The sequence below is a fragment of the Hordeum vulgare genome, chromosome 1H (assembly GCF_904849725.1).
Source record: "Hordeum vulgare subsp. vulgare chromosome 1H, MorexV3_pseudomolecules_assembly, whole genome shotgun sequence".
NCBI classification, from domain to species: domain Eukaryota; kingdom Viridiplantae; phylum Streptophyta; class Magnoliopsida; order Poales; family Poaceae; genus Hordeum; species Hordeum vulgare.
This window is the reverse complement of record NC_058518.1, coordinates 313,359,913-313,387,203: the sequence shown is the minus strand read 5'-3', so window position 1 is coordinate 313,387,203 and position 27,291 is coordinate 313,359,913.

Here is a 27,291-nt window from a genome sequence, read left to right as displayed (position 1 = left end):
CAGGGCAGACTTCCAAACCCTCACAAACTTGGTCACTCGATGATCCACAATTAACTGCTGGAACTCTCTAGACCATGACGCCTAACCGTCTGGAGGATGCACAGTCCTCAAAGGTAAAAGGCTTCAGTCCCACACATGAACAACTTCTTCAGTGATGCTCAATCACTAGGTTTGGTTTGTGGTTTCGGTGGGTAGTGTATTTCCTCACTGATGAATTGCTCTCGAAGACTCTGAGGAATTTGGGTTGCTCTTATGACAAGTGTCGGTTTCTAACGGAGCAGCCAACCAGCTAGTGGTTGTGGGGGTGGCTATTTATAGCCTGGGAGCATCCCGGCATGATTTGACACTAATGCCCTTAAATAATATGACCATTGGAGTGGATAAGACCAGTGACTTGGCGTGGTTATCGAAACGGTCGGAACCCTCAACTGTGAGAGTCCTCATGTCACTCATATTCCTCACTTGAGGCTTTTGGTAGGATTAGGCTTGGGTTGAGCATCATGAGGAAATTCATTCCATTGTGTAACTTCGACCGCCTTTAACAGTACGGTGTTCCTATTACTCAAATGCGAAGAAAGTAAAACAGAAAGTGTAAATCTTCATGCTTCAAATTCTTCAGGATGGTTTTCTTCAGGAACCACCGGACTTCTCAATATCAGTATCTTCATGAGGAGTATCAATTTCATCGCAGATTCCTCGCGATTCATTTCTTCAGCTTCAGACCAATTTCTTCAACTGAAGACATATATTTTTAGGGGTCGATATTCTTCAAATGTCTCAAACTCCTCAATGACTTATAGATCCTGTGTATACTCACAAACACATTAGTTACTTAACCTATAAGTCTTCAAACCACCAAAATCACTAAGGGGCACTAGATGCACTTACACTCGGCATGCTGGCGCGCTCTGGGGCGCCTTGGCCATGTCTGGCATGTCCTGGGCTGGGCTGGAAGATCCTTAGTCGTTTGAGAGCCGAGAGACCCCCTGCTGGTCAAGGGAAGTGATTAAAGAGGTGATGCCACAATTGAACCAGAAATTGGAATGGGTTTTTTGGCCTTTCTGCTTGTAAACAAGGAGGGGCCAATCATCTGCAGTTAGGGAGTGGTGTTGTCTGTTTGGTCTATGACTTTGGAGGAAAGTGCATGGGCGTGGAGTGAGGTAGGAGCTATTTTACTAATATGGCAGAAGGTGTTCGACAGGTGTTTGGGGTAGCTACACTTCACCATTTGTGATGGAAGTTAACAGGATTAAGTTTGATGCAAAAATAGGATGCTCCACCAAATTTGAGATTCCCTGGACAAGTTTGGCAACGCAAACTTGAAATCACCCCCAAATGGGGAGATATGTCCCTTCCAAAGAGAATGTGGGTAGATTACCCCTGCAAATCCCATTTTTGGCAGAGACTCCTCATTTGGGCTGTTGAGCACTCCTGCAAAGCTCCAAGCCATTTGGGTAAACTTTGCTATGTAGAGTTTCTTCAAATTGATTCTAGACACAGAGGGTTCTAGGATTATTTAGTAAACCAAACCACCTTGAAATGTGGTGAAACTTGGCATGGCCACCAAACATAGATTGGGAAGGTTGCTGGAATTTTCTAGGAATTTGTTGGAAATATTTCAACAGGTCAGAACAGACAGAGATGGTTTTCAAGGGTTTGCTCAAATATTTTGAATATAAATAGGGGTTTAAAATCTTATGTCTGGAAAATATATGCCCTTATAGTATCTCCAAATTTTCTCCAATTTTTCTAAGGCAGAAAAGAATTTTTCATACAGAAATATCATTTTTGTTCTCAGAAATGGACATGCAAATAAATTAAGAAAATATTTTGAAAAATAATTATTTCATGATATTGAAGAGTTAAAATAGTTCTAAAACCAGATTACCATCTTTGGGTAAAGGCACTCCCTTGTCATTAGGGACTTGTAGTGCAAACCCAAAGCAAGGTTTTAAAAAATAGTCAAAATAAGAAAAAGAATCTTTTTGAAAATAACATGCTATAAAAATATGGTTTTTGAGTCCAATAATTCAAGCACTCATATACACAATGACAAGCATGGCACTCACATCATTTGTTTTGAAAAAAAACTCAGATTTTGAAACTACAGTTGAAGTGAGGTAAAAATAGGGTGTGACAGACCTATCCCCGTACAAGAATCTTGTCCCCAAGATTCCTATGCTAGGTGCTAAAAAGATGCGGAAATTCGGATCGGAGATAGTCTTCACGCTCCCATGTTGCTTCGGCTTCGGTGTGGTTGCTCCACTAAACCTTGATGTACTTGATGGTGCGGCTTCTAGTGCAACGCTCTGCTTCATCCAGGATGTGGATCGGCCTCTCACGATAAGTAAGATCCGGTTGGAGGTCGATGGCTTGATGGTCAATGTCCTTATAAAGATCTTGATGGTTCGGTGCTTGCAGACACTTCCGAAGTTGTGACACGTGGAAGACGTTGTGCACACCCGAAAGTTCCGGAGGTAGCTCCAACTGGTAAGCAACTTCTCCATGCCTTCTCGTGATCTTAAAAGGCCCAATGAACCTTGGAGAAAGTTTCCCCTTCTTGTGGAAACGCATGGTTCCCTTGAGAGGTGTGGCACGGAGGTAAACCTAGTCTCCGGGGTAGAACTCCACTTCTGTGCGGTGAGAATCCGCATAGCTCTTATGTATCTTCATGAGGAATATCAATTTCATCGCATATTCCTCGCGATTCATTTATTCAGCTTCAGACCAATTTCTTCAACTGAAGACATATATTTTTAGGGGTCGATATTCTTCAAATATCTCAAACTCCTCAATGACTTATAGATCTTGTGTATACTCACAAACACATTAGTTACTTAACCTATAAGTCTTCAAACCACCAAAATCACTAAGGGGCACTAGATGCACTTACAATCTCCCCCTTTTTGGTGGTTGATGATAATTACGTTAAGTCTTCAACAGGGATCAAAAATATGAAGTGTAAATACTCATTTGAGGAATTTGAAAACAAGATTCAGAGAGAGTCCCCCTGAAGATGTGCATACCTTGAGGATTTTGCTTTTATAGCAAATGCACATTGATGATTTATATCATGGAGATCTCCCCCTGAGTCTTGTAAATCATGCATATATGTAACATATCATATGAAGAAAATGAAGATGCATGATGACAAATGGTATCTGACGAATTCCAGCATGCGTGCATTAAAACTTGAGGAATAAGCATGCGAAGAAAAACGTTCAAAAGCGTCAGAGTACCATCGGGCTTAAGTTACAACTCATTACCTAAAAACTGCAAAAGAGCCAAGAGTTTGTAACTTAGATATAGTTTATAAGCCCCAAAAATATCCTGCTTGAAGACTAACTCTCAAGTTTCTCCCCCTTTGTCATCAAGTGACAAAAAGGGACAAACTGAGGACTAACGCCCGTGAAGACTTTCATTTCTTGGCGGTTGAGGAAGAGTCGTGATGCTTCTTGGGAGTAGTCTTCTTCCTTGGGCCGGTAGCAGTGTCAAGCTGTTCTTCATCAGATTCAGCAGTGCGGAATGAAGAAAAGGAGCTGTCTTCAAGGTCTGGCACTGGAATAGGACTGAACTTCTTCTTGCGAGGCCACGACCATTCAAAGTCTCGCTCAAAGTCCATTTCTTCAAGCTCAGTCTGAGTCTTCACATGTGCAAGTGTAGCCCAGGTGCGATCAAAAACCTCATGCAGATAGTGATGGTTGAACTTCACAGAGTTCTATGTTTCAGTGAGGGTTTTCACAATGGCACCAAACTGGCGTTTGACCCATTTGTGGTTGCGATCCACCTTCTGGTGAAGACTGAGGAGGAGCTCTCTGGTATTCAGCACGCGAGGAGGAACGGGGCTTGCTGGACGAGTCTCAGTATCATCCCATGAAGAATAAGCTTCTGGCTCTCTGAATTGGCCATCAAGGGGCCTGCTGCCTTCTTCAATCACAGATTTTCCTTTTCCTTCAATGGGCTCGAAAGTCTTCTTGTTGACCCGGATAAGACGCATATAACTCATGTGGTTTTGGAAATCAGCATGGAAGTTGATGCATGTCCTTGTCCTGATGAATCTCATGATCCATGGGGCATATATCTTGTGATCAAAAGGACACATAGCATTGTCGGCCAAAGTCCTCAAGAAGAAATCATGGATGTTGATAGGAATACCATGAATGATGTTGAATAGGATATTCTTCATGAGGCCTACAACATCTTCTTCATCATCATGGCCTTTGATCGGTGCGAGCACATTGCAGAGGATTCTGTAGACAGGCCTGGGTGTGTACTTGAGCTCGTGGACGAGGAAGGTTGTTCTCGGAGATTTTCCTTCAGCCAAAGGCTTCATGAGGACTTCCATCATTCTATTTGGCAGCTCATGCTCACCATAAAGCTTCACAGCCCCATCTGAGGGAATTGGTACGGGCAGTTCTCTGAGGAGTTCAGAAGCAGGAGCCTTGTAGTGAGTGTTTTGTGACATCCAGTCAAACACCCAAGTGTTGATGTCTTCAGGGTTGCCAGATATGTGAAGAGTGGCATAGAACTGAAGAATTAGCTCGCTGTTCCAGTCAGATATGTCGGAGCACACTGGGAGCAAACCTGCATCATGGAGCACACTGAGGACTGGCTCTAGGCAAGGTATTGCTTCAAGCTCAACATGAGGAATATGCCTGTGCTGGAATATCTTGTTTCGTCCACAGAGCACAGAGGCATAGTAGTTCATCTGAGTCCTTGTCCAAAACTTCAGATGCCTCATTTGAGGCTTGTCATAAGGGTTCTCTCCGATGAAGTACATGCGTTCTTCAAAGAAATTTTCTTTCTGAAACTTTGGACGCTTGGAGAATGGCTGATGCTGAACTGGCTGAAGATTTTGCTGAGGAATAGGGGGGAGACAACAATAGCAGTCTCTGGTTTGAGCACAATGAATGCATTGTCTTGGGCGGGTGCATTTTCTTCAGCATTTTCCTTAGGGTGAGGAATTTCAGCAGCTGGTACTTCAGGCTGAGGAGATGGTGCTTGCTCTGGCTGAGCTTCAGGCTAAGGAATTTCTGCTTCTTTCTCAATTGAAGGAGTTGGATCAGCCTGTTCCTCATCTTGAGGAGTCTGCTCAGAGTGTTGAATTTCGTCAGCTTGAGGATTTTCACCTTGTTTTTCCTCAGCTGGCTTTGTGGCAGAGGCAGTTTCATCAGCTGGTGCAGCTGATGCTTGAACATTTTCTGTCTGAGGAATGAGAGGTTGAGGACTGTCGTCTATCTGAATTTCCTCGTCAGCGTGTTCCTCAGGGGCGACATCCTTCATTTCCTCATCTGCCTTCGTAGCTGGGTCATCAATGACGACCATCTCATAGGAAGGGGCGACATTGAGGGGCACCGGGTCCAGAGGAGCAGTTTCTTCAATTTCTTTGAGGCGCTTTGCCTCTGTTTCTTCTACTGTTGAGGAGGCTTTTCTCTTCTTGGCTTCCTTTTCAGCAGCCCTTGTTTTCTTCACGTCTGATGCAGATGGAATTATCTTCTTCACCTTTGAAGATTTTGGTGAAGGTGTTCTCTCTACAGTTTCTTCAGCTGGTATTGAGGAACCAGCTGGAACAGAGTCATCAGCCTGCTTTGACGAAGCAGCTGGAACAGGAGCAGTCTGATCAGTGCCAGCAAGTTCATCAGTTGGAGTTTCCATGATGATTTCTTCAATGGCCGGTTCATCAACACGGCGCTCTTGGTGTACTTCCTCAGCTTGACGAGTTTCCTCCTCATGAGGAGATTCATCTGCTGGCTCCTCGATCAAGGGCTGAGGAGTTGGTGCTGGGGGTGCGGTTCTCTTGTTGTAGTCATCAACAACACTAGTGGCCAGCTTGATGAAATTGCTCTTGAGGCTTTTGCAATCTGACAACTTTGCATACTTGGCAGTCAATTTTTGCAGCTCTGCGTGTGTTGTCACCAGTGCATCAGGAGTCAGTTTGAGGAAATTCTGCCTGAGGAATTTCTCCTTTTTGATCTTTGCAACTTTGGCCTGCCTGGCCTACTGTTCTTTCCACTTGGCTTCATTGATGAAAGTGGTCACCATGTGACTGATGCCAGGCGGAAGCTTCAAGTCATCAATAGGAGTGTTTGGGTCCTCATACCAGATATTGATGTAGTCAAGGAGGACTATGGGGCCCATGGCCAGAGGAATAGCACCGCTTGATGCTTGAGCTACTCTTTCTTGCTTGTTTCTGATGATGGCTTGAATGGTTTCATCATCATATTCATCACTTCCCTCTGACGCAGACAGGACTGTGATGATTTTGCTGGGGCTGGGCAGAGGTGCACGTTCAGCAGTTACCAAAGTCTTCGCAGGAGGTGTTGAAGACTTTGTCTCTGAGCTGGTTGCAGCTGGGAGTGAGGAGCTGGAGCTGGCGGTCGTACGCTTCACGACTTGCTTCTGTACTGGTCTCTCTTGAGGCTTTGGAGGTGGAGCTGAGGATTTTGGTGCTGAGGAGATTGGTACTGAGGGTTTTGGCACTGATGGTTTTGGTGTTGAAGGTTTTGGTAATGAGGGTTTTGGTGCTGAGGGTTTTGTGACAGAAGCGTGAGCAGACTTCTCTTGAGGCTTTGGAGCCCTTGGCTTTGATGGCACGGACTGCATTTGAGGAATTTCTGAGCCTGAGGTTTCTGCAGCTGAGGAATTAGCAGCACCGGAGGCAGCAGCTGAGGATTCATTAAATTTCCTCATTGCAGCTTCTGCCTGCTTCTTGAGCTTGGCCAGATGCTTTTCTTTCTCATCTGGATAGTCATCAACTGTCATGAGACTTGAGGGATGTGCTACTTGATGATCCTCAAGTGGGGCCCTTCTGCCAGGAGGCTTCAAAGCGAATTTCTTCGCATATTTGGGAGTCACAAACCTGTACTCCTTCCATTCCTTCGCCCATCGGCGTTCAATCTTCTGCAGCCGTATCTTTCTCTTGGCCATTGTCTCATTTTCATCAGGCGTGCAATAGTCCAAGTAAATGTCCTCAGGGATATCAGCAGTTGTGTTTTGCTCAAGTTTCTTTCCTCCCTTCTGTTTTCTGTCTTCCTCCATTTTCTTTAGTTGAGGATTTTGCTGATGATTTTGAACTCTTGAGGATTCTGATGAGCCTTGAAGAGTTTCTTCCAGAAACGCTGCAAATGAGTTAATGTGATGAGAACCGAGAGATTCATCAGATGACATGTGTGTACCTGTGAACAGAGTATAGTTGCGAGGAATTTGGAGAGGTCATATGCGTTCTCAGATTTGAACAAAATGAAAAAGTTTGACAGTTTGAGGAATATAACCAGTGGTTGAGGAATTTGCCTAAGCATACTGTTCTTGGGTTCCAGAGTTGTACAGATCCGAAAATTCGCACAATTGAGAAATCTCGTGAAAATCTTAGATGCTTAGCATAGTTCATCAATGATTGTGGTGATAGGTAGTGTTTGAGGAATCATGTGCGCATCGTATCTTGAGGAAAAACAGATTTCACATAGAAGATGTAAAATTTTAGATCTAATCTGCTGTAAAAATGGGATATATTTACCCTGGAAGGTGCGCACGAAGAACACAGAAAGTTGTGTTGGAGAGGCTCTTCGTTCGAGTGTCCAATGCACCCTAACTCGGCGACAGAGGACGTCTACGGCGGTGGCGGACGAAGATGGTCCGACTCCGGCGTGGTTCCGGTGACGAAGAAGTCGAGGCAGTGAAGCTCTTCCTCACCGGCGACGAGACTACCAGCGGTGGTGCTAGGGTTCGGTGGAGTGCGCTGTGGCAGGAGAGCGATGAGGCGAAGAAGAGGATGCCAAGGGGGATAAGGACATATTTATAGCCAAAAGTTACTGTTGGCGCGAGAATGTCGGACCAAATAGCCCCTGCCTCTACGTCTCTGCAGGACACGTGTAGCTCCCGTACGATGCGGTGGAGATAGTGGAGATCGTGGTTATCCGATCGTGGGAAGTGGGGGTTCAGTTACTGTGTCTTTGAAGAAACAATTTTTTAAGATTTGAGGATTTTCGTTACAAAATCATCAGCTGACAAGGATGCAGTGAGGATTTTGAACAAAGTTTCAAGTAGAACGCATATGAGGAATTGAATAGACTGGATAAGTATAGCATAGAGGGAAAGTAGGGTCCGATCACATTCACTTAGCAGAAACATCAACTTGAAGAAATAGCAATAAGTGAATGCTGTTGAGGACTAGAAATCATAGTCTATCTAGTCAAATGAAAGTCATCAAGTGTCTTTGAAGATTTTGTAATAAGTCATCACAATGAAGAACAGCTGTTTTGAAGAAAAACGCATTGTGAGGAAATTGATCATTTGAAGAAAATCAACTTGAGGAATTTCACAATGGGCGGTGGCGTTACCCACCATATAAGAATGTTGATTACAGACGCCGCGTACAATTGTCGTAGGGCCCTGAGAATCAATTTCTTCGCTAGTTTCTTCACATTCAGAGTGACGTTCTTCATCAGTTGAAGAAAATCGATTCATCATGTGTTGCACATCTAAGTCATCAACTTTGCATAAGTGTTAGGATGTGTGCATGTTTTTACAAAACATTTGAAGATTCTAAGATATTTAGCTCACACCGCAACTTGCAAAACCTTTTCTCATCCAAGGGCTTAGTGAAGATATCTGCCAGTTGATCATCAGTCTTCACATGGTCGATGAGGATATTGCCCTTGAGGACATGGTCCCGAAGAAAATGATGACGAATCTGGATGTGCTTGGTCTTCGAGTGCTGTACTGGGTTGTATGCAATCTTGATAGCACTCTCATTGTCACAGTAGAGAGGTACATTCTTCATGTTGATGCCGTAGTCCTTGAGGGTTTGCTTCATCCATAGCAACTGTGCACATCAAGAACCAGCAGCAATGTACTCAGATTTGGCAGTGGAGAGTGATACGCAGTTCTGCTTCTTTGAGGACCAGCAAACTAGTGATCTTCCGAGGAAATGGCATGTGCCAGAAGTTGACTTGCGATCCACACGGTCACCAGCATAGTCTGAATCAGAATACCCTACCAGATGAAGATTGGAGCACTTGGGATACCATAATCCTAGTGTTGGTGTGTGAGCTAAGTATCGAAGAATATGTTTCACAACCTTATGGTGTGATTCCTTCGGTTTTGCTTGAAAACGTGCACACATGCAAACACAAAGCATTATATCTGGCCTAGATGCACATAGATACAATAAGGAGCCAATCATAGAACGGTATACCTGCTGATCGAAATCTTTACCATTTTCATCAGTGCCGAGGTGGCCGTTGCTAGGCATCGGAGTCTTGGCACCTTTGCATTCGTGCATGTCGAATTTCCTCAGAACATCCTTGAGGTATTTCTCCTGTGATATGAAGATTCCATTGCTTTGTTGACGAATTTGAAAACCTAAGAAGAATTTCAGCTCCCCCATCATGGACATCTGATATTCTTCACTCATCATGTAGGCAAATTCATCACTGTATCTTTTGTCAGTACAGCCAAATATGATATCATCGGCATATATTTGACATACAAACAGCTCATTATCATAGGATTTTGTAAAAATAGTTGGATGAAGTGAACCAGGTTTGAAGCCTTTCTTCATGAGGAATTCCTTCAATGTATCATACCATGCCCGAGGGGCTTGCTTCAGGCCATACAGAGCCTTTTTGAGTCTGAAGACTTTGTCTGGATTCTTTGGATCCTCAAAACTTGGAGGCTGAGCAACATATACTTCTTCCTCAAGCTTACCATTGAGGAATGCACTTTTCACATCCATTTGATATAAGGTGATGTTATGATGATTAGCATAAGCAAGTAATATTCGAATAGCTTCAAGTCTAGCAACAGGTGCAAAAGTTTCATCGAAATCTATTCCTTCAACCTGGGTGTAGCCTTGGGCTACAAGTCGTGCCTTGTTCCTCACCACTTGACCGTCCTCATCTTGCTTGTTTCGGAAAATCCACTTGGTGCCGATGATGTTGTGCTTGCGAGGATCTGGTCGTTTGACAAGCTCCCATACGTCATTCAGCTTGAATTGAAGAAGTTCGTCTTGCATAGCTTGGATCCACTCCGGTTCCAGAAAAGCCTCAGCAACTTTTGAGGGTTCTGTGATGGATACAAAGGAAAAGTGCCCACAAAAGTTAACTAAGTGTGAAGCTTTTGAGCGAGTGAGAGGACCTGGCGCGTTGATGTCGTTGAGGATTTTGTCAAGTTCTACTTCGTTTGCAATCCTCGGATGAGCTGGTTGAGGACTTTGTCTGGGCTGAGGAACTGGTGCTGGTGCAATTTCCTCACGAGCATCTTCTTGGTTTTTATCAGCGATGGGAATCGTTTCTTCACCAATTTCCTCTGTGGGGACAATGTCTTGAGTAGGCTTGAGCTTTATTGCTTCCTCAGGAGACAACTTATCTGGATCAGAAGGAAATTGCTCTCTTTGCGAGCCATTAGTTTCATCGAACTGCACATCTACAGTCTCAACAACTTTGTTGTGATAGTTGTTGAAGACTCTGTAAGTGTGCGAGTCCTTTCCATAACTGAGCATAAAACCTTCTTGTGCCTTAGGTGCAAATTTTGAGCTATGATGAGGATCTCTTATCCAATATTTTGCACCGAAGACTTTGAAATAACTTACATTGGGTTTCTTGTCAGTGAGGAGTTCATATGAGGTTTTCTTGAGGAATTTGTGAAGATATACCGTGTTGATGATATGGCATGCAGTGTTGATTGCTTTGGGCCAAAAGCGACGAGGAGTCTGATATTCTTCAAGCATAGTTCTAGCCATTTCAACCAGAGTCCTGTTCTTCCTTTCGACGACACCATTCTGCTGAGGAGTATAAGGAGCAGACAATTCGTGAGTAATACTAAGTTCATCAAGATAATCATCAAGACCAGTGTTTTTGAACTCGGTTCCATTATCACTCCTGATATGTTTGATCTTGATGCCAAAGTTCGTCGAGGCCCTTGAAGAAAATCGTTTGAAGATTTCCTGCACTTCAGTTTTATACACTATGATATGCACCCAAGTATATCTGGAATAATCATCAACTATGACGAAGCCATATAAAGATGTTGCATTGGTTAGTGTGGCATAGTGAGTAGGTCCAAATAGATCCATATGAAGCAATTCGAATGGACGTGTAGTGGTCATGATGGTCTTAGAGGGATGCTTGGATCTGGTCATTTTCCCAGATTCACAAGCACCGCAGAGATGATTCTTGAGGAATTTGACTGATTCGATGCCGATGACATGCTTCTTCTTCGCAAGCGTGTGCAAATTCCTCATGCCTGCATGACCTAGTCTTCGGTGCCACAGCCATCCTTCTGAGGTTTTTGCTAGTAAGCAAGTGGCTGGTTGAGGACCTGTAGAGAAATCAACAATGTACAAATCCCCTCTTCTTACACCTTCGAAGACTTTGGATCTGTCAGATTCCATGATGACTACACATCTATATCTACCAAAGATAACAATCATATCTAGATCACAAAGCATTGAGACTGACATAAGGTTAAAACCAAGGGATTCAACAAGCATCACTTTGTCCATATGCCTATCCTTGGAAATAGCCACTTTGCCAAGTCCCAATACCTTGCTTCTACCTTTGTCAGCATATGTGATTTGCTTCAGAGGTGATGGAGTTAGTGGCATATTCATCAGTAAGCTTTTATCACCAGTCATGTGATGTGTGCAGCCACTATCAAGAACCCACTCAGTATTCTTGGGTTTGTCATCCTGTAGATGAATTAGTACACCTTACCATCTCATTTCCTTCATATTTGAAGAATATGATACTAATTTCATCAGATCCGTAATTTCAGCATAATAGAAATGTAAGGACGTGTGAAATATTTCTATTTCATCAATCATTAGCTTGCGTCCTATCAAGCATTTCCTCAGGTCTCCAGCAAATTCTTCAGATGATGATTTTCATCTGGAGACCTGACCTGCAGAAGTGATTAGTTTGATTTCTTCACCACCCACATCTGAAGGGGTGGCAAAGCGTTCATCATCCTGCGAGCACCATATGAGAAAGGTGGCATTGAAGCTAATGCACTTCTCTTAACAGTAGGGGGATTAAAGTCCTCATATGAATATGCAGAGAACTGGTTTGAGGATTTATGAACATAATGATTTGAGGAGTAACGCTCATATTCATATTCCTTGTGGTTTCCCTGCATGTTAGTCGCATAAGCACGGGTACGAGCATAGTTTTGACCAGTTGAGGATTTTGATCCTCTTGAAGACTTTGGTCCTCCTGAGGAATTTGATCTGGGGTTCAGATTCTTCAGTGGTGGTGTCATGAGGACATTCACGTGAAGATTTTCAAGACAGCTTTTGGGAACCCAGATTTTCCTCAGAGGAGGGCCATTCCTGCAGTTAGTTCCAACATATCGAGCAAATACTTCACCAGACTGATTTTTGAACAGTTTATAGTTGGAATCAAATTACTCATCCGAGGAATAGGATAATTCACATGAAAAGCGAGTTAGATTAGATGGATCAAAAGGAGGCCCAGTAGCAGCAACCCATGAGGTTTTGGGATACTGCTCAGGTTTCCAATAAGATCCATCAACATTTAATTTCCTCTCAAAGGCAATTCCTTCTTTCCTCGGGTTCCTGTTCAAGATCTGCTTTTTGAGCACATCACAAAGGGTTTGATGTCCTTTGAGGCTTTTGTACATGCCTGTTACGTACAATTCCTTCAACCCTGCATTTTCATCAGTAACATTTGTATTTTCCTCAAGTGAGGAAATAGACACAACAGGTGCAGTTGAAGAATTTGTAGCAATGGTAGCATTTGATGATTCTAGTGAGGAATTAGCAGTTTCGCGTTCAATGTATTTAAGACATGGAGGAATAAATTCAACTTGACTAGCGCTGATCTGTCGAGCTAGTAATGAATCATTTTCCACACAAAGATCATCATGAGACATCCTCAGCTTCTCCAGATCAAGCTTCCTTTGAAGAAATCATAGGAAAGCTTCTCATAATCAGTGAGGAGTGTATCATAACGATCCTGAAGATTATCAAATCTATACTGAAGACTTTTCATGTCATCAGTGAGGATTTGGGTAAGGTTCATTTCATCGTTCAACAGATCATCACTTTTGTCTAGCAGTTTCTGAAGCTTTTCCAGAGCAGTTTGTTGTTTAGTGGCAATGATAGCAAGTTTACTGTAATTGGGTTTCTTATAATCATTAGATTCACAGTCACTTGAATCAGAGGAGGAGGCATTATTTGGTACCTTCGAACCCTTTGCCATGAAGCAATAGGTTGGAGTGAAGTCATCAGCATATTCATCAGTATGGATGGTGCAATCATTTTCTTCAAGATTGAAGATTGACTTGCTGACGAAAGTGGTTGCTAGTGCCAGACTAGCCTGTCGAGATTCTGAGTCTTCTTCAGAACCTTCTTCTTCATCACCTTCCTCTGATTCTGCCTCGGAGTCCATTTCCTTGCCAATAAGTGCCCGAGCCTTTCTGAAACTAGTCTTCTTGTGTGATGAGGGCTTTGAAGATGAGGATTTTGAAGATTTCTTCTTCTTCTTCGAGTCATCAGAACTGTCATCCTTGTATTTCTTCTTCTTTGATTCTTTTCCCCAACGGGGACAATCAGCAATGTAATGACCTGATTTCTTGCACTTGTGACAGGTTCGTTTCTTGTAGTCCTCAGATGAAGATTCTGATTTCCTCATGTCTCTTCTTGAAGATTTACTGAACTGGCCACGTCGTGTAAATCTCTGGAATTTCCTCACGAGCATAGCAAGCTCCTGTCCAAATTCTTCAGGGTCACAAATGCTGTCATCTGTGTCTTCTTCTTCAGATGAGGAAATTGCTCTAGCCTTTAGTGCACGTGGTCTGGAATAGCTTTGTCCATATAGATCTCCCTTTTCTTCCAGCTGGAATTCATGAGTATTTAGCCTTTCAAGTATATCAGCTGGATCTAGCATCTTGTAGTCTGGTCTTTCTTGAATCATCAGAACTAAAGTGTCAAATGAAGAATCCAAAGATCTCAGCAGTTTCTTCACAACTTCGTGATCAGTGATGTCTCGAGCTCCCAGTGCTTGCAGTTCATTTGATATGTTAGTGAGGCGATCAAAGGTGTCTTGGCAGCTTTCATTGTCATGTCTCTTGAAGCGATTGAAGAGATTGCGAAGAATATCAACACGAGAGTCACGCTGGGTTGATACTCCTTCATTTACCTTGCACAGTCTCTCCCAGATCATTGTTGCTGAGCCCAAAGCACTTACTCTTCCAAACTGGCCTGGGCTCAGATGGCCACAGATGATGTTCTTCGCTTGAGAATCGAGTTGCTTGAATTTCTTCACATCAGCCGCAGTGACACTTGCAGAGATGATGGGGACGCCATTTTCCACAATATACCAGAGATCATTATCAATAGCTTGTAGATGCATTTGCATTTTGTTCTTCCAGAAGGGAAAGTTCTTTCCTTTGTAGGTAGGACATGCTGCAGTCACCTTAAACATGCCTGCAGTCGACATAACTAAAACTCCAGGTGGTTAAACCAAAATCACACAGAACAAGGGAGTACCTTGCTCTGATACCAATTGAAAGTGCGTTATATCGACTAGAGGGGCGTGAATAGGAGATTTTTAGAATTTCATCACTGAGGAAATTCCTCACCGATGACTAACTTACAGCAGAAACAGTAAAGGATCAGAAGTGCAAACGTTCACAACCGCAGTATTTCAGAGTGAAGAGTGTGAAACAGATTGCATAGTTAGTAGGCACGCAGAATACAGATGAGGATTTAACTAACGTGAAGAATTTGGGGTTGAGGAAATTCAGAGAAAGTCTTCAGCAAATTCTTCAAACAGTCACAGTGAAAGTCATCAACACATAATACAGGGAAAGTAAAGAGTTGAGGAATTAGAACCCGTTTCTCAGTGAAGACAGTCGTTGATGACCCAGTTCCAACTGATGTGACAGTCGTAAATCTGGTTCGGAGCGGCTTGGTATTGAAACCAAAGGACACCCAGTCCCGAGACACACAGTCCCTACCGTATTCTCCTTGAGCTAAGGACACACAGTCCTCGCCCAACACTCGTGGTAAGTCTTCAGGGCAGACTTCCAAACCCTCACAAACTTGGTCACTCGACGATCCACAGTTAACTGCTGGAACGCTCTAGACCATGATGCCTAACCGTCTGGAGGATGCACAGTCCTCAAAGGTAAAAGGCTTCAGTCCCACACAGGAACAACTTCTTCAGTGATGCTCAATCACTAGGTTTGGTTTGTGGTTTCGGTGGGTGGTGTATTTCCTCACTAATGAATTACTCTCGAAGGCTCTGAGGAATTTGGGTTGCTCTTATGACAAGCGTCAGTTTTTAACGGAGCAGCCAACCAGCTAGTTGTTGTGGGGGGTGGCTATTTATAGCCTAGGAGCATCCCGACATGATTTGACGCTAATGCCCTTAAATAATATAACCGTTGGAGTGGATAAGACCAGTGACTTGGCGTGGTTATCGAAACGGTCGGAACCCTCAACTGTGAGAGTCCTGATGTCACTCATATTCCTCACTTGAGGCTTTTGGTAGGATTAGGCTTGGGTTGAGCATCATGAGGAAATTCATTCCATTGTGTAATTCGACCCCCTTTAACAGTACGGTGTTCCTATTACTCAAATGCGAAGAAAGTAAAACAGAAAGTGTAAATCTTCATGCTTCAAATTCTTCAGGATGGTTTTCTTCAGGAACCACCGGACTTCTCAATATCAGTATCTTCATGAGGAATATCAATTTCATTGCAGATTCCTCGCGATTCATTTCTTCAGCTTCAGACCAATTTCTTCAACTGAAGACATATACTTTAGGGGTCGATATTCTTCAAATATCTCAAACTCCTCAATGACTTATAGATCCTGTGTATACTCACAAACACATTAGTTACTTAACCTATAAGTCTTCAAACCACCAAAATCTCTAAGGGGCACTAGATGCACTTACACTCTGCATGTTGACGCGCTCTAGGGCGCCTTGGCCATGTCTGGCATGTCCAGGGGCTGGGCTGGAAGATCCTTAGTCATTTGAGAGCCGAGAGACCCCCTGCTGGTCAAGGGAAGTGATTAAAGAGGTGATGCTACATTTGAACCAGAAATTGGAATGGGGTTTTTGGCTTTTCTGCTTGTAAACAAGGAGGGGCCTGTTGTCTGTTTGGTCTATGAGTTTGGAGGAAAGTGCATGGGCTTGGAGTGAGGTAGGAGCTATTTTACTAATATGGCAGAAGGTGTTCGACAGGTGTTTGGGGTAGCTACACTTCACCATTTGTGATGGAAGTTAACAGGATTAAGTTTGATGCAAAAATAGGATGCTCCACCAAATTTGAGATTCATCCCCAAATGGGGAGATATGTCCCTTCCAAAGAGAATGTGGGTAGATTACCCCTACAAATCCCATTTTTGGCAGAGACTCCTCATTTGGGCTGTTGAGCACTCCTGCAAAGCTTCAAGCCATTTGGGTAACTTTGCTATGTACAGTTGCTTCAACTTGATTCTGGACACAGAGGGTTCTAGGATTATTTAGTAAACCAAACCACCTTGAAATGAGGTGAAACTTGGCATGGCCACCAAACATAGCTTGGGAAGGTAGCTGGAATTTTCTAGGAATTTGTTGGAAATATTTCAACAGGTCAGAACAGACAGAGATGGTTTTCAAGGGTTTGCTCAAATATTTTGAATATAAATAGGGGTTGAAAATCTTATGTGTGGAAAATATATATCCTTATAGTATCTCCAAATTTTCTCGGATTTTTCTAAGGCAGAAAAGAAATATTTCATACAGAAATATCATTTTTGTTCTCAGAAATGGACATGCAAATAAATTAGGAAAATATTTTGAAAAATAATTATTTCATGATATTGAAGAGTTAAAATAGTTCTAAAACCAGATTACCATCTTTGGGTAAAGGCACTCCCTTGTCATTAGGGACTTGTAGTGCAAACCCAAAGCAAGGTTTTAAAAAATAGTCAAAATAAGAAAAAGAATCTTTTTTGAAAATAACATGCTATAAAAATAAGGTTTTTGAGTCCAATAATTCAAGCATTCATACACACAATGACAATCATGGCACTCACAGCATTTGTTTTGAAAAAAAAACTCAGATTTTGAAACTACAGTTGAAGTGAGGTAAAAATAGGGTGTGACATACCTATCCACGTACAAGAATCTCGTCCCCAAGATTCCTATGCTAGGTGGTAAAAAGATGCGGAAATTCGGATCAGAGATAGTCTTCACGCTCCCATGTTGCTTCGGCTTCGCTGTGGTTGCTCCACTGAACCTTGAAGTACTTGATGGTGCGGCTTCTGGTACAACGCTCTGCTTCATCCAGGATGTGGATCGGCCTCTCACGATAAGTAAGATCCGGTTGGAGGTCGATGGCTTGATGGCCAATGTCCTTATAAAGATCTTGACGGTTCGGTAATTGTAGACATTTCCGAAGTTGTGACACGTGGAAGCCGTTGTGCACACCCGAAAGTTCCGGAGGTAGCTCCAACCGGTAAGCAACTTCTCCATGCCTTGTCGTGATCTTAAAAGGCCCAATGAACCTTGGAGAAAGTTTCCCCTTCTCGTGGAAACGCATGGTTCCCTTGAGAGGTGTGACACGGAGGTAAACCTGGTTATCCGGGGTAGAACTCCACTTCTGTGCGGTGAGAATTCGCATAGCTCTTATGTCGTGACTTGACCGCTTTCAAGTTTTCTCACACAAGTTGCACCTTGTCTTCTTTTTCACGAAGAACTTCCGGTCTGAAAATCAATCCTTCACCAGTCTCGGACCAGTTGAGAGGGGTGCGGCAATTTCTTTCATATAGCACTTCAAATGGGGCCATCGGAAGACTGGACTGGTAGATATTGTTGTATGAGAACTCAGCGAACAGCAGATAGTCTTCCCATTTGTTCCCATGTGCCAAGACAAAAGCGCGGAGCATATCTTCAAGTATCTGGTTCACTCGCTCTGTCTGTCCGCCCGTCTATGGGTGGAAGGCGGTGTTGAAAGAGAGCATGGTTCCGAGAGCTTCTTGGAACTTCTTCCAGAATCTTGAGGTGAATTGCGTGACTCGGTCAGATATAATCTCCTTGGGAACTCCATGGAGGCTCACGATACGCTCAATGTAGAGGCTAGACAGCTTGTCGCCACGATAGGTGGTGCTAACCGGAATGAAGTGAGATACCTTAGTCACATGGTCGACGATGACCCATATGGAGTCATGCCTTTGCTGGATGTGACACCCCGATTCAACGAATGAGATTACCAGTGTTTCCAACCCAGAGATCATGTCTTCTGGAAACACTCAACAACTTGCCACAGAACTGAACTGACTTTATTGATAGCATAAGGTTACAAATACATATCTTACAGTGATAGCGAGGCCAAAGGCACCCTTGGTGCACCACAGTATCTACATTATTTATGAGACATAGTGGGGCCTCGAAACTACTAAGTACTTCTATGGCGTAGCGGAACATAGCGGCAACTCCATACACAGGGACACTGCTATGGACACTTCCTAGTACGCATCATCAGGACCTCCGTCCTCATCTTCTCCTGCATCTGGCATGATACGCCAGGTGAGTACTTGGAATGTACTCACAAGCTCATAATAACCAAGCAATGCAGCAAACAATAGCATGGCAACCAATTAAGAATAATACCACTTGGCTTTATATCGTCCACTTACTCATGTCTGGGGTTGTCTCACAACCACCGGAATGCTTATCAAGCATCTCCACTCAACTGGAGGGTTCTTGCATCATTACTAACATCCACACGGGTGACCATCTACTGAGGTCTGGTTGGGCTGTCCATTACCATGGACACGGCTATTCGAATAGTTTTGACACTCTGCAGAGGTTTCCCACTTTACCCACACTCTGGAACACTGACCTCATGATCTCATTTGGGTGGACCAGCATTGCACCAACACAATTTGCCTGACCCATGACTCTCTCATCATATCCCCGGCAACCACTCCCTTCCGGAGTCCTGCCCTGGGTGGCCGTGTGTCCTCATGACACGTGCCATCGTCGTGGCCAAACAAAGCTGTCCCAACCGGGGACGGGCCCAACTCAACTTAACTGGGCTCACAGGGTTATCACCGCCCACCGGGCCAAGGTGGCATGCGTGCGTAACCCTCCCTCTTTGGGGCATATCGGTGAGAGATCGCACGGACAACCCAAGTCACGGCCTTCCCATACCGGCAAGAGGTGGTCGTACGATTATGCCCGGTCAGGTGACTCGTGATTATCCACCAAATCATAATAACCATAGTGATTCATAACCATAAGCATATATCTCTCTATGATTGTTTATTAAATCATTATTTCTTAGTAAGTTAAGCAAGTATAATGCATGAATATGTGAGCTATGTTATGCAAAACTACATCACATGGATATGATGGCTTGCCTTGATCAGTGGGGTTGTTCAAACACTCCTGGTCTTCAAAGTCTCCCTTTGAAAAACGTGTTTGAAATAGAAAAAGAAAAGAAAAAGCATTAAATACCTTTTTATTAACCAGAAATTCTATGACTGTGGGAAAAAATACCAAAATTTACCAGATTGTAAAGAATTTCAATAGCAACCCAATGCAAAAAGAATCTAGTGATTTGGACTTGTAAATAAAAAGATTTAAATGGTCAAAGTTTCTGTTTAAATCTGAAATAAATAAAAGAAATAGAATTCCTGGGAGGGGCCACGTCGAAGGCGTAAAGTGGAGGGGCGTCTCCACTTAACGCTTCAGCCGTAGGACGCAGACCCTGGCAGGTGGGGCCTGCCCCTTTTAAACAGAGAGGGAGGAGGGAAACAGAGGAGGGCGGCTCACCGATGACGCTCACCGGCAATAGAGATGGCGGCGAGGCTGGGAGATGACGGGAATGGACCAGGCTCTCGACGGCTATCCTCCCTGTACCCGTAGCTCCTTCGGAGATGGTCGGACGGCATCGCCCCTTCTTCTCCGGCGGGTGGAGGCTATGGTGGTCGTCGACGGCGATGATTCCGGCAGGGATTCGACTCATCGACGGCTCGAGGAGCACCATAGGGACCAAGGGAACACACCGGTGGCTTTGGATTAGACTGGGGAAGGGCGGAGGAGGCTGGCAACAGAGGGGATTTGGCGGCGGAGCTTGTCGCCGGAGATGAGGGAGACGAGCTCCCAGCTCTTGCTGGGGGTCTCTAGGGCTAATCCAGGGGTGGAGGAGAGGGGTGAGAGCTAGGAGGGGTTCGGACAGCGCCTTATATAGGCCAGCGACGAGCGCTGCCGACTCTCCCGAAGCGGCGATGCTCGGGCTTGCCACTAGAGCAAGGACAACGAGTTGGCTGTCGCGCCGTGGGGGTGAGGTGATGGAGGAGATCAGGGGAGCGATGGGACGGGTCCGGAGCCATTAATGGCTTGCGGACGACCACAGTGCCCGAAGCCCACTGTGTTCCCCGTGGCGGAGCTTGGCCGGGAGCGATGCCGGCCTTCTTCGGCGATCCAAAGGGTTCGGGAGGTGCCACGTGGCTACCAGGGACCTCGTCGGCGCTTAGGACAAGGGGGGCAGTGATTGACGGCTCGGGGCGGCTCGGCTGTCACTGGAGCTGCGCAGAGCGCGCTCTGTGACATGCCAGCACCGTGATCACCATGGCTGCAGCCACTCTATGCCACGCAAGCCTTGAAACCTTGTCTATTGCGTCGACCTGTCTTCCATCAGTCACCATCCACTGCTTGCCTTAACATACAAGCTCCGCTGCGACTAGGAACGTCAACAACAGGTTCTGCCAGCAGACTTTGGGAGGTTCTAGAGTTCAACAGGGTTGGGATTAGAGCAAGATAAGATGTCTAGCAGAATCAGCATAGAAAAGACTCTAAACTGGCAAATATTGGCAAGGTTTGAAGATCAAATGAATATAGTTCCTTTGAAAACCATCTTTGTGGTCCAGAACACAAATGAGCTCCTAGCACTCAATTCCAAGCTTTGCTACCAGTGTCATTTGGTGGGGAAGTGTCATTTGGTAGTTCACACATGCCCAAAAATTTGTAGCTCCATTGTGCACTCCTAGCTGGCACTTACTTCACGAAGGTCCTGTTTTAGCAGAAACTTGGCAGAGTGTTTTTGCTCAAAATTTGTATTGGACCCTGGGATGTTTTTACATATTGGAACCATATATGATCCCTAGTAACTACATGAATTAATTGGGAATTTTTCGAAACATGAATCATAGGGTTGCTTCACAAAGGGATAATTCTAGTCAGATAATAAATAATTATTCTCGCCATAATTATCCATTGGACAAAGAAATATTTTTGAATATTTTGAAACCATAAGGTATTGAAAAGATGTTGCAAAATTTTTGGGTCTTAAAGCTCATCCAAGCTATAGGTTGCTTCACAACCCATAGTGATGGCATAATTCCCAAAATAGAAAAAGAGAATTATTTAATAGAATAAAATATTGCAAATAAATCTCAAAAAGGTTTTAGTAAGTAGCAAATGGTTTTGGGTTGTTTGAGACAAGAAATCAGAGATTTCATAATCCAACTTGCTTTGAGAATTTGAAATCCACCAAATTGCAAGTGATCTTCAAAAATATTTTAAAAAGAAAAGGTTTGAAAAAACAGGGTGTTATAAACCTACCCCCTTAGGATGAATCTCGTCCTCGAGATTCTGTTGCTCAGAGAACAAGTATGGGTATGCGGATCTCAAGAAATCTTCTCTCTCCCATGTAGCTTCTTCCTTAGTATGGTGTTCCCATAATACCTTATAAAACTTAAGCACCTTACTCCTCGTAGTTCTTTCCATCTCATCCAAGATTCTGACGGGTTTCTCCTCATAGGTAAGATCCTTAGCCAATTCTAGCTCACTCATACCTGACTGCTTAATTGGAGGTGCAATACACTTTCTTAGCTGTGAGATATGAAAGACATCGTGCACATCTGACAATTCGGGTTGTAGCTCTAACTGATAGGCGACTCTGCCTCTTCTTGCAATCACTGGAAAGGGACCGATATATCTCGGTGCGAGCTTTCCCCGTGTGTGAAACCTTCTCACTCCTTTCATGGGGGTTACTCGGAGATAGGCATATTCTCCTTGTTCAAAGGTCACTTCTCGGTGCTTTGGATCATAGTAGCATTTCTGGTGGGACTTGGCTGCCTGAAGGCGTTCGTGAATATCCTTGACCTGTTTCTCGGCCTCCACCATCAAGTCGGTTCCAAATATGTGACTGTCTCCTGTTTGTGACCAATTCAACGTGGTTCGGCACTTTCTGCCATACAATGCTTCAAAGGGTGAGATCTTCAGGCTTGTCTGATAGTTGTTGTTGTAGGAAAATTCTGCATAGGGTAGGCTATCTTCCCATTTGGGCCCATGGGTGAGGGCACATTACCGAAGCATGTCCTCTAGTATTTGATTCACTCTTTTTGTTTGTCCATCCGTCTAAGGGTGGTATGCGGTACTGTGTTTTAGCATGGTGCCCAAGGCCTGGTGAAGTCGTAGCCAAAATGCCGAAGTGAATAGAGAGCCTCTATATGAGGTGATTGACTTGGGTACCCCATGTAGGCTTACTATCTGGGACATGTATAACTGTGCCAATTGGTTGGCGTTGAGAGTAGTCTTTACCAGGATAAAATGAGCTACTTTCGTGAGCATATCCACAATGACCCATATAGCATCATTCCTCTTGTTGACTTGGGTAGTCCGACAATGAAGTCCATGAATATGTTGTCCCACTTCCATTGGGGAACCGGTAAAGGCTCACTACAGGAATCTGAGACTTTGCCGTCTGCCATGGCGGACGGCAAAGGGGGCCACCCTAGACGGCAAAGGCCTTTGCCGTCTGTCAGCAGACGGCAAACTGGACGGCAAAAAAAATCCGATGAAGGGCCTCTTTCCCGTCTGCATTGGGATAGCTGACAGCAAAGGATCTTTGCCGTGAGGGGGCTGACGGCAAAGAATATGGGACGGCACATCTGCGGGCACCTCCGTCAAGTGCTAACGGCGGCCTGCTGGTCCCACAGATAGTTTGCCGTCCGTCCTTTGCCCGTGTGTCGTCTGCCGTGTTGGTGGACTGACGGCAAAGGCACCGCCAAAGCCCCTCTCATTTGCCCCTTTGCCATCTGCCCTTTGACCCTTTGTCATTTGCCCTTTGCCCCTTTGCCATCAACCGTGTTGGTGGGCTGACGGCAAAGGTACATGCAAATCCCCTCTCACTTGCCCCTTTGTCGTCTGCCTTTTTAAACTTTGCCGTCTGCCCTTTTAACCTTTGTCGTCTGCGCACCAGCACGGCAGACGGCAAAGGGGGCACCCAATTTGATTCAACAGGCCAGTTTGGGCCCTTTGCCGTCCGTGGGCACACGGTAAAGGCTCCAAACTGCCACTGTTTATTTTAATTTTAATAATATCCAGCAATTTTCACACAAATCAGGAATATATTTCACACAAACTGCCCCAAATTACATAATATATTTCACACAAAGGCTCCAAATGACAAAATATATTTCACACAAACTACCCATACTCATAACCATATTAAAATAAGTTTCATCCATAATACATACATATTATGAAAATTTCATCAGTACCAAATCATATATTACACTAGTTTCATCCATACATACAAAGTTTCATATCTATTTACTTCAATAGTTTCAATCCAAGCTTCTGTGAAGCCATTTTAGAAGAAACCATATTGAAGCACTCCATCAATATAATCCAAGATTCTGTGAATTGAATGTAATCTGCAAAACGGGAAATAATTAAGTTAGAAGAAGAATACTAGATGAAGAGGAGAAGAAATAAGTAAGTTTCATATCCATTTAGCTCCAAAAAGACATACTTAGCTAATTTAGCTCCAAGAAGAGGAGAAGAGGAGAAATGAAAAGAAGGAAGAAGAAGAAGAGAAGAAGAAGGAGGGGAGAAGGAGAAGAAGGCTCCTCCTTCTCCTTCTCCTTATCCTTATCCTTCTCTTCTTCTTCTCTTCTTCTTCTTCTTCCTTCTTTTCATTTCTCCTCTTCTCCTCTTCTTGGAGCTAAATTATCTAAGTATGTCTTTTTGGAGCTAAATGGGATAATTATGTCATTTTAGAGGAAAACAAGCTAATTATATAATATTCATGAGCTAACCGAGGTTCTTATGCCATTATGAGCTTATTATGTCATTTTGGACCTCAATTAGTCATTTTAATGAGCTAACCAAGGTTCTTATGATGTTTTTACCTAACTAAGCTAATTATGTCATTTTAGAGGATAATTAGCTAAGTATGTCTATGTTGGGGAAAATAAGCTACGTAGAAGAGGAAAGAGAAGAAGAGGAGAAGAAAAAGAAGAAGAAGAAGGAGGAGGAGAAGGAGAAGGAGAAGGAAGACGAGAAGAAGAAGAAGAAAAGAAGAAGGAAAAGAAGGAGGAGAGAATAAGAAGTAGCGCTCCTTCTCCTTCTTCTCCTTCTCCTTCTTCTTCTCTTCTTCTTCTCTTCTTCTTCTTCCTTCTTTTCATTTTTCCTCTTTCTTCTCCTCTTGTCCCCTTCTTCGGGCTAAATTAGCTAATTATGCCTTTTTGGAGCTAATTATGTCATTTTGAGGATAATTAGCTAAGTATAGGTCATGTTTTATTAAGTAGACCATTTTGGACCTAACTAAGCTAATTATGTCATTTAGGTGGAAGCCTAGCTAACTATAGGTCATTTCGGAGCTAACTTGGGTAAAATATATCATTCCGGAGCAAACTATGCTTATTAAGCCATTTTGGATCTAGCTAAGCTAATTATAGGCCATTTAATACTTAAGTTAGGGGGAATAGGTCATCTTGGAGGTAAGTTAGCCTTCTTATGTCATTTAGGAGAGAACTTAGCTAAGTATAGGTCATTTTGGAGCTAACTAAGCTAATTATGTCATCTAGGTGGAAGCCAAGCTAACTATATGTCATTTTGGAGCTAACTTGGGTTAAATATGTCATTTTGGAGGATAATTAGCTAAGTATATGTCATTTTTATTAAATAGACCATTTTGGAGCTAACTAAGCTAATTATGTCATTTAGATGGAAGCCTAGCTAACTATAGGTCATTTCGAAGCTAACTTGGGTAAAATATGTCATTCCGGAGCAAACTATGCTTATTAAGCCATTTTGGATCTAGCTAAGCTAATTATAGGCCATTTAATACCTAAGTTAGGGGGAATTGTTCATCCTGTAGCTAAGTTAGCCTTATTATGTCATTTAGGAGAGAACTTAGCTAAGTATAGGTCATTTTTTATTAAATAGGTCATTTTGGAGCTAACTAAGCTAATTATGTCATTTAGGTGGAACCCAAGCTAACTATATGTCGTTTTGGAGCTAAGTTGGGTTAAATATGTCATTTTGGAGCTAACTATGCTTATTAAGCCATATTGGAGCTAAATTGGCTAATTATATCATTTAGGTGCAACCAAGCTAAGTATATGATATTCATGAGCTAACCAAGGTTCTTATGCCATTTTGAGCTTATTATTTCATTTTTGAGCTAAATTGGTCATTTTAATGAGCTAACCAAGGTTCTTATGATGTTTTCACCTGACTAATCTAATTATGTCATTTTGTAGGATAATTAGGCAATTTAGTCTTTGCTGGATGAGTCTAAGCTACGTAGAAGAAGATAAAGAGAAGAAGGAGAAGTAAAAGAAGAAGGAGAAGGAGGAGGAGAAGGAGAAGGAAGAGGAGAAGAAGAAGAAAAGAAGAAGGACAAGAAGAAAAGAAGAAGGATGAGAAAAAGGAGAAGAAGGAGGAGAAGAAGGAGAAGGAGCTTCTCTCCTCCTTCTCCTTCTTCTCCTTCTTCTTCCTCATTCTCCTTCTCCTTCTTATTCTCTTCTCCTTCTCTTCTTCTTCTTCTTCCTTCTTTTCATTTTTCCTCTTTGTTCTCCTCTTGTCCCCTTCTTCGGGCTAAATTAGCTAATTATGCCTTTTTGGAGCTAATTATGTCATTTTGGAGGATAATTAGCTAAGTATATGTCATTTTTGTTAAATAGACCATTTTGGAGCTAACTAAGCTAATTATGTCATTTAGGTGGAACCCTAGCTAACTATAGGTCATTTCGGAGCTAACTTGGGTAAAATAGGTCATTCTGGAGCAAAACTATGCTTAATAAGCCATTTTGGATCTAGCTAAGCTAATTATAGACCATTTAATACATAAGTTAGGGGGAATAGGTCATCTTGGAGCTATGTAAGCCTTATTATGTCATTTAGGAGAGAACTTAGCTAACTATAGGTCATTTTTTAGTAAATAGGTCATTTTGGAGCTAACTAAGGTAATTATGTCATTTAGGTGGAAGCCAAGCTAACTATATGTCGTTTTGGAGCTAACTAAGGTAATTATGTCATTTAGGTGGAAGCCAAGCTAACTATATGTCGTTTTGGAGCTAACTTGAGTTAAATAAGTCATTTTGGAGCTAACTGTGCTTATTAAGCCATATTGGACCATTATGCGGTTGTTCAGCAAAACACTAGAAATAACATACCATTATCGTCATCACGGCGTTGAAGCACGGTGGCTCTGGCTTGTTTCACGTGGAGAAGGCTGCCCTGGAGAAGGCTCCACTGTAGAAGGGTCGTGCGATGCGTTTCGGGAGATATTCTGCACCAAACATCGTTTGCAATGTGTCGTTGGCATGAGGACACTCTTAAGATCACTGCACTGAAATGAAACTCACCAACCCCGCCATGTTAATGGCTGGCATCGCCGGAGGGACTTGGTCGGTCTTCTCGCACATAGACTGTACATTTGGTTTTGACAAGTCAAACTTTTTAGTTATTAATGAAACGGACATTAAAATGCAAGATTTGAAATAATATGAAGAAGAAACTTACCACGAAGAGCTCGTATATGGCCCTGTTAGACGCATCATTCCGTGCCCTCTCCACCTCCACCAATGCAGTCGTCCTATCCTCCACCTCCCTCAACTCCTTATCCTTCTTCGCCATAACCGCCTGCATTGCATCTCTCTCTTTCAGAATAGCAGCCTGCAACACAACTCATTGTTAGCATGGTAATCATATTGGTTCCAACGCACAACATAATGCGGAAAGATAGTTGAGTCCATTAAACTAACCTTGATGGCGAGCTCGACTGGCCGTGGACAAGGTGCTATCTCAGGACAGGAGCTCGTTTCGCGTGCCTTTATCTGTCGGAGAGTGCTAGGACAACGTATAAGGCCGTCCCCAATGGCGATCGAGCCATGGGGCCTCCCGTTGCCAGCTATCATCACCAGCTCTGGATCAATAGGCCCCTCGCTCGGGTTAAAGTCCTCCCCTTTCCTCGCCCTCCCGTGATCTTTGTACTTCACGACCTTGTGGTGGGAAGAGATGTTGGTGAAGTTTTCTG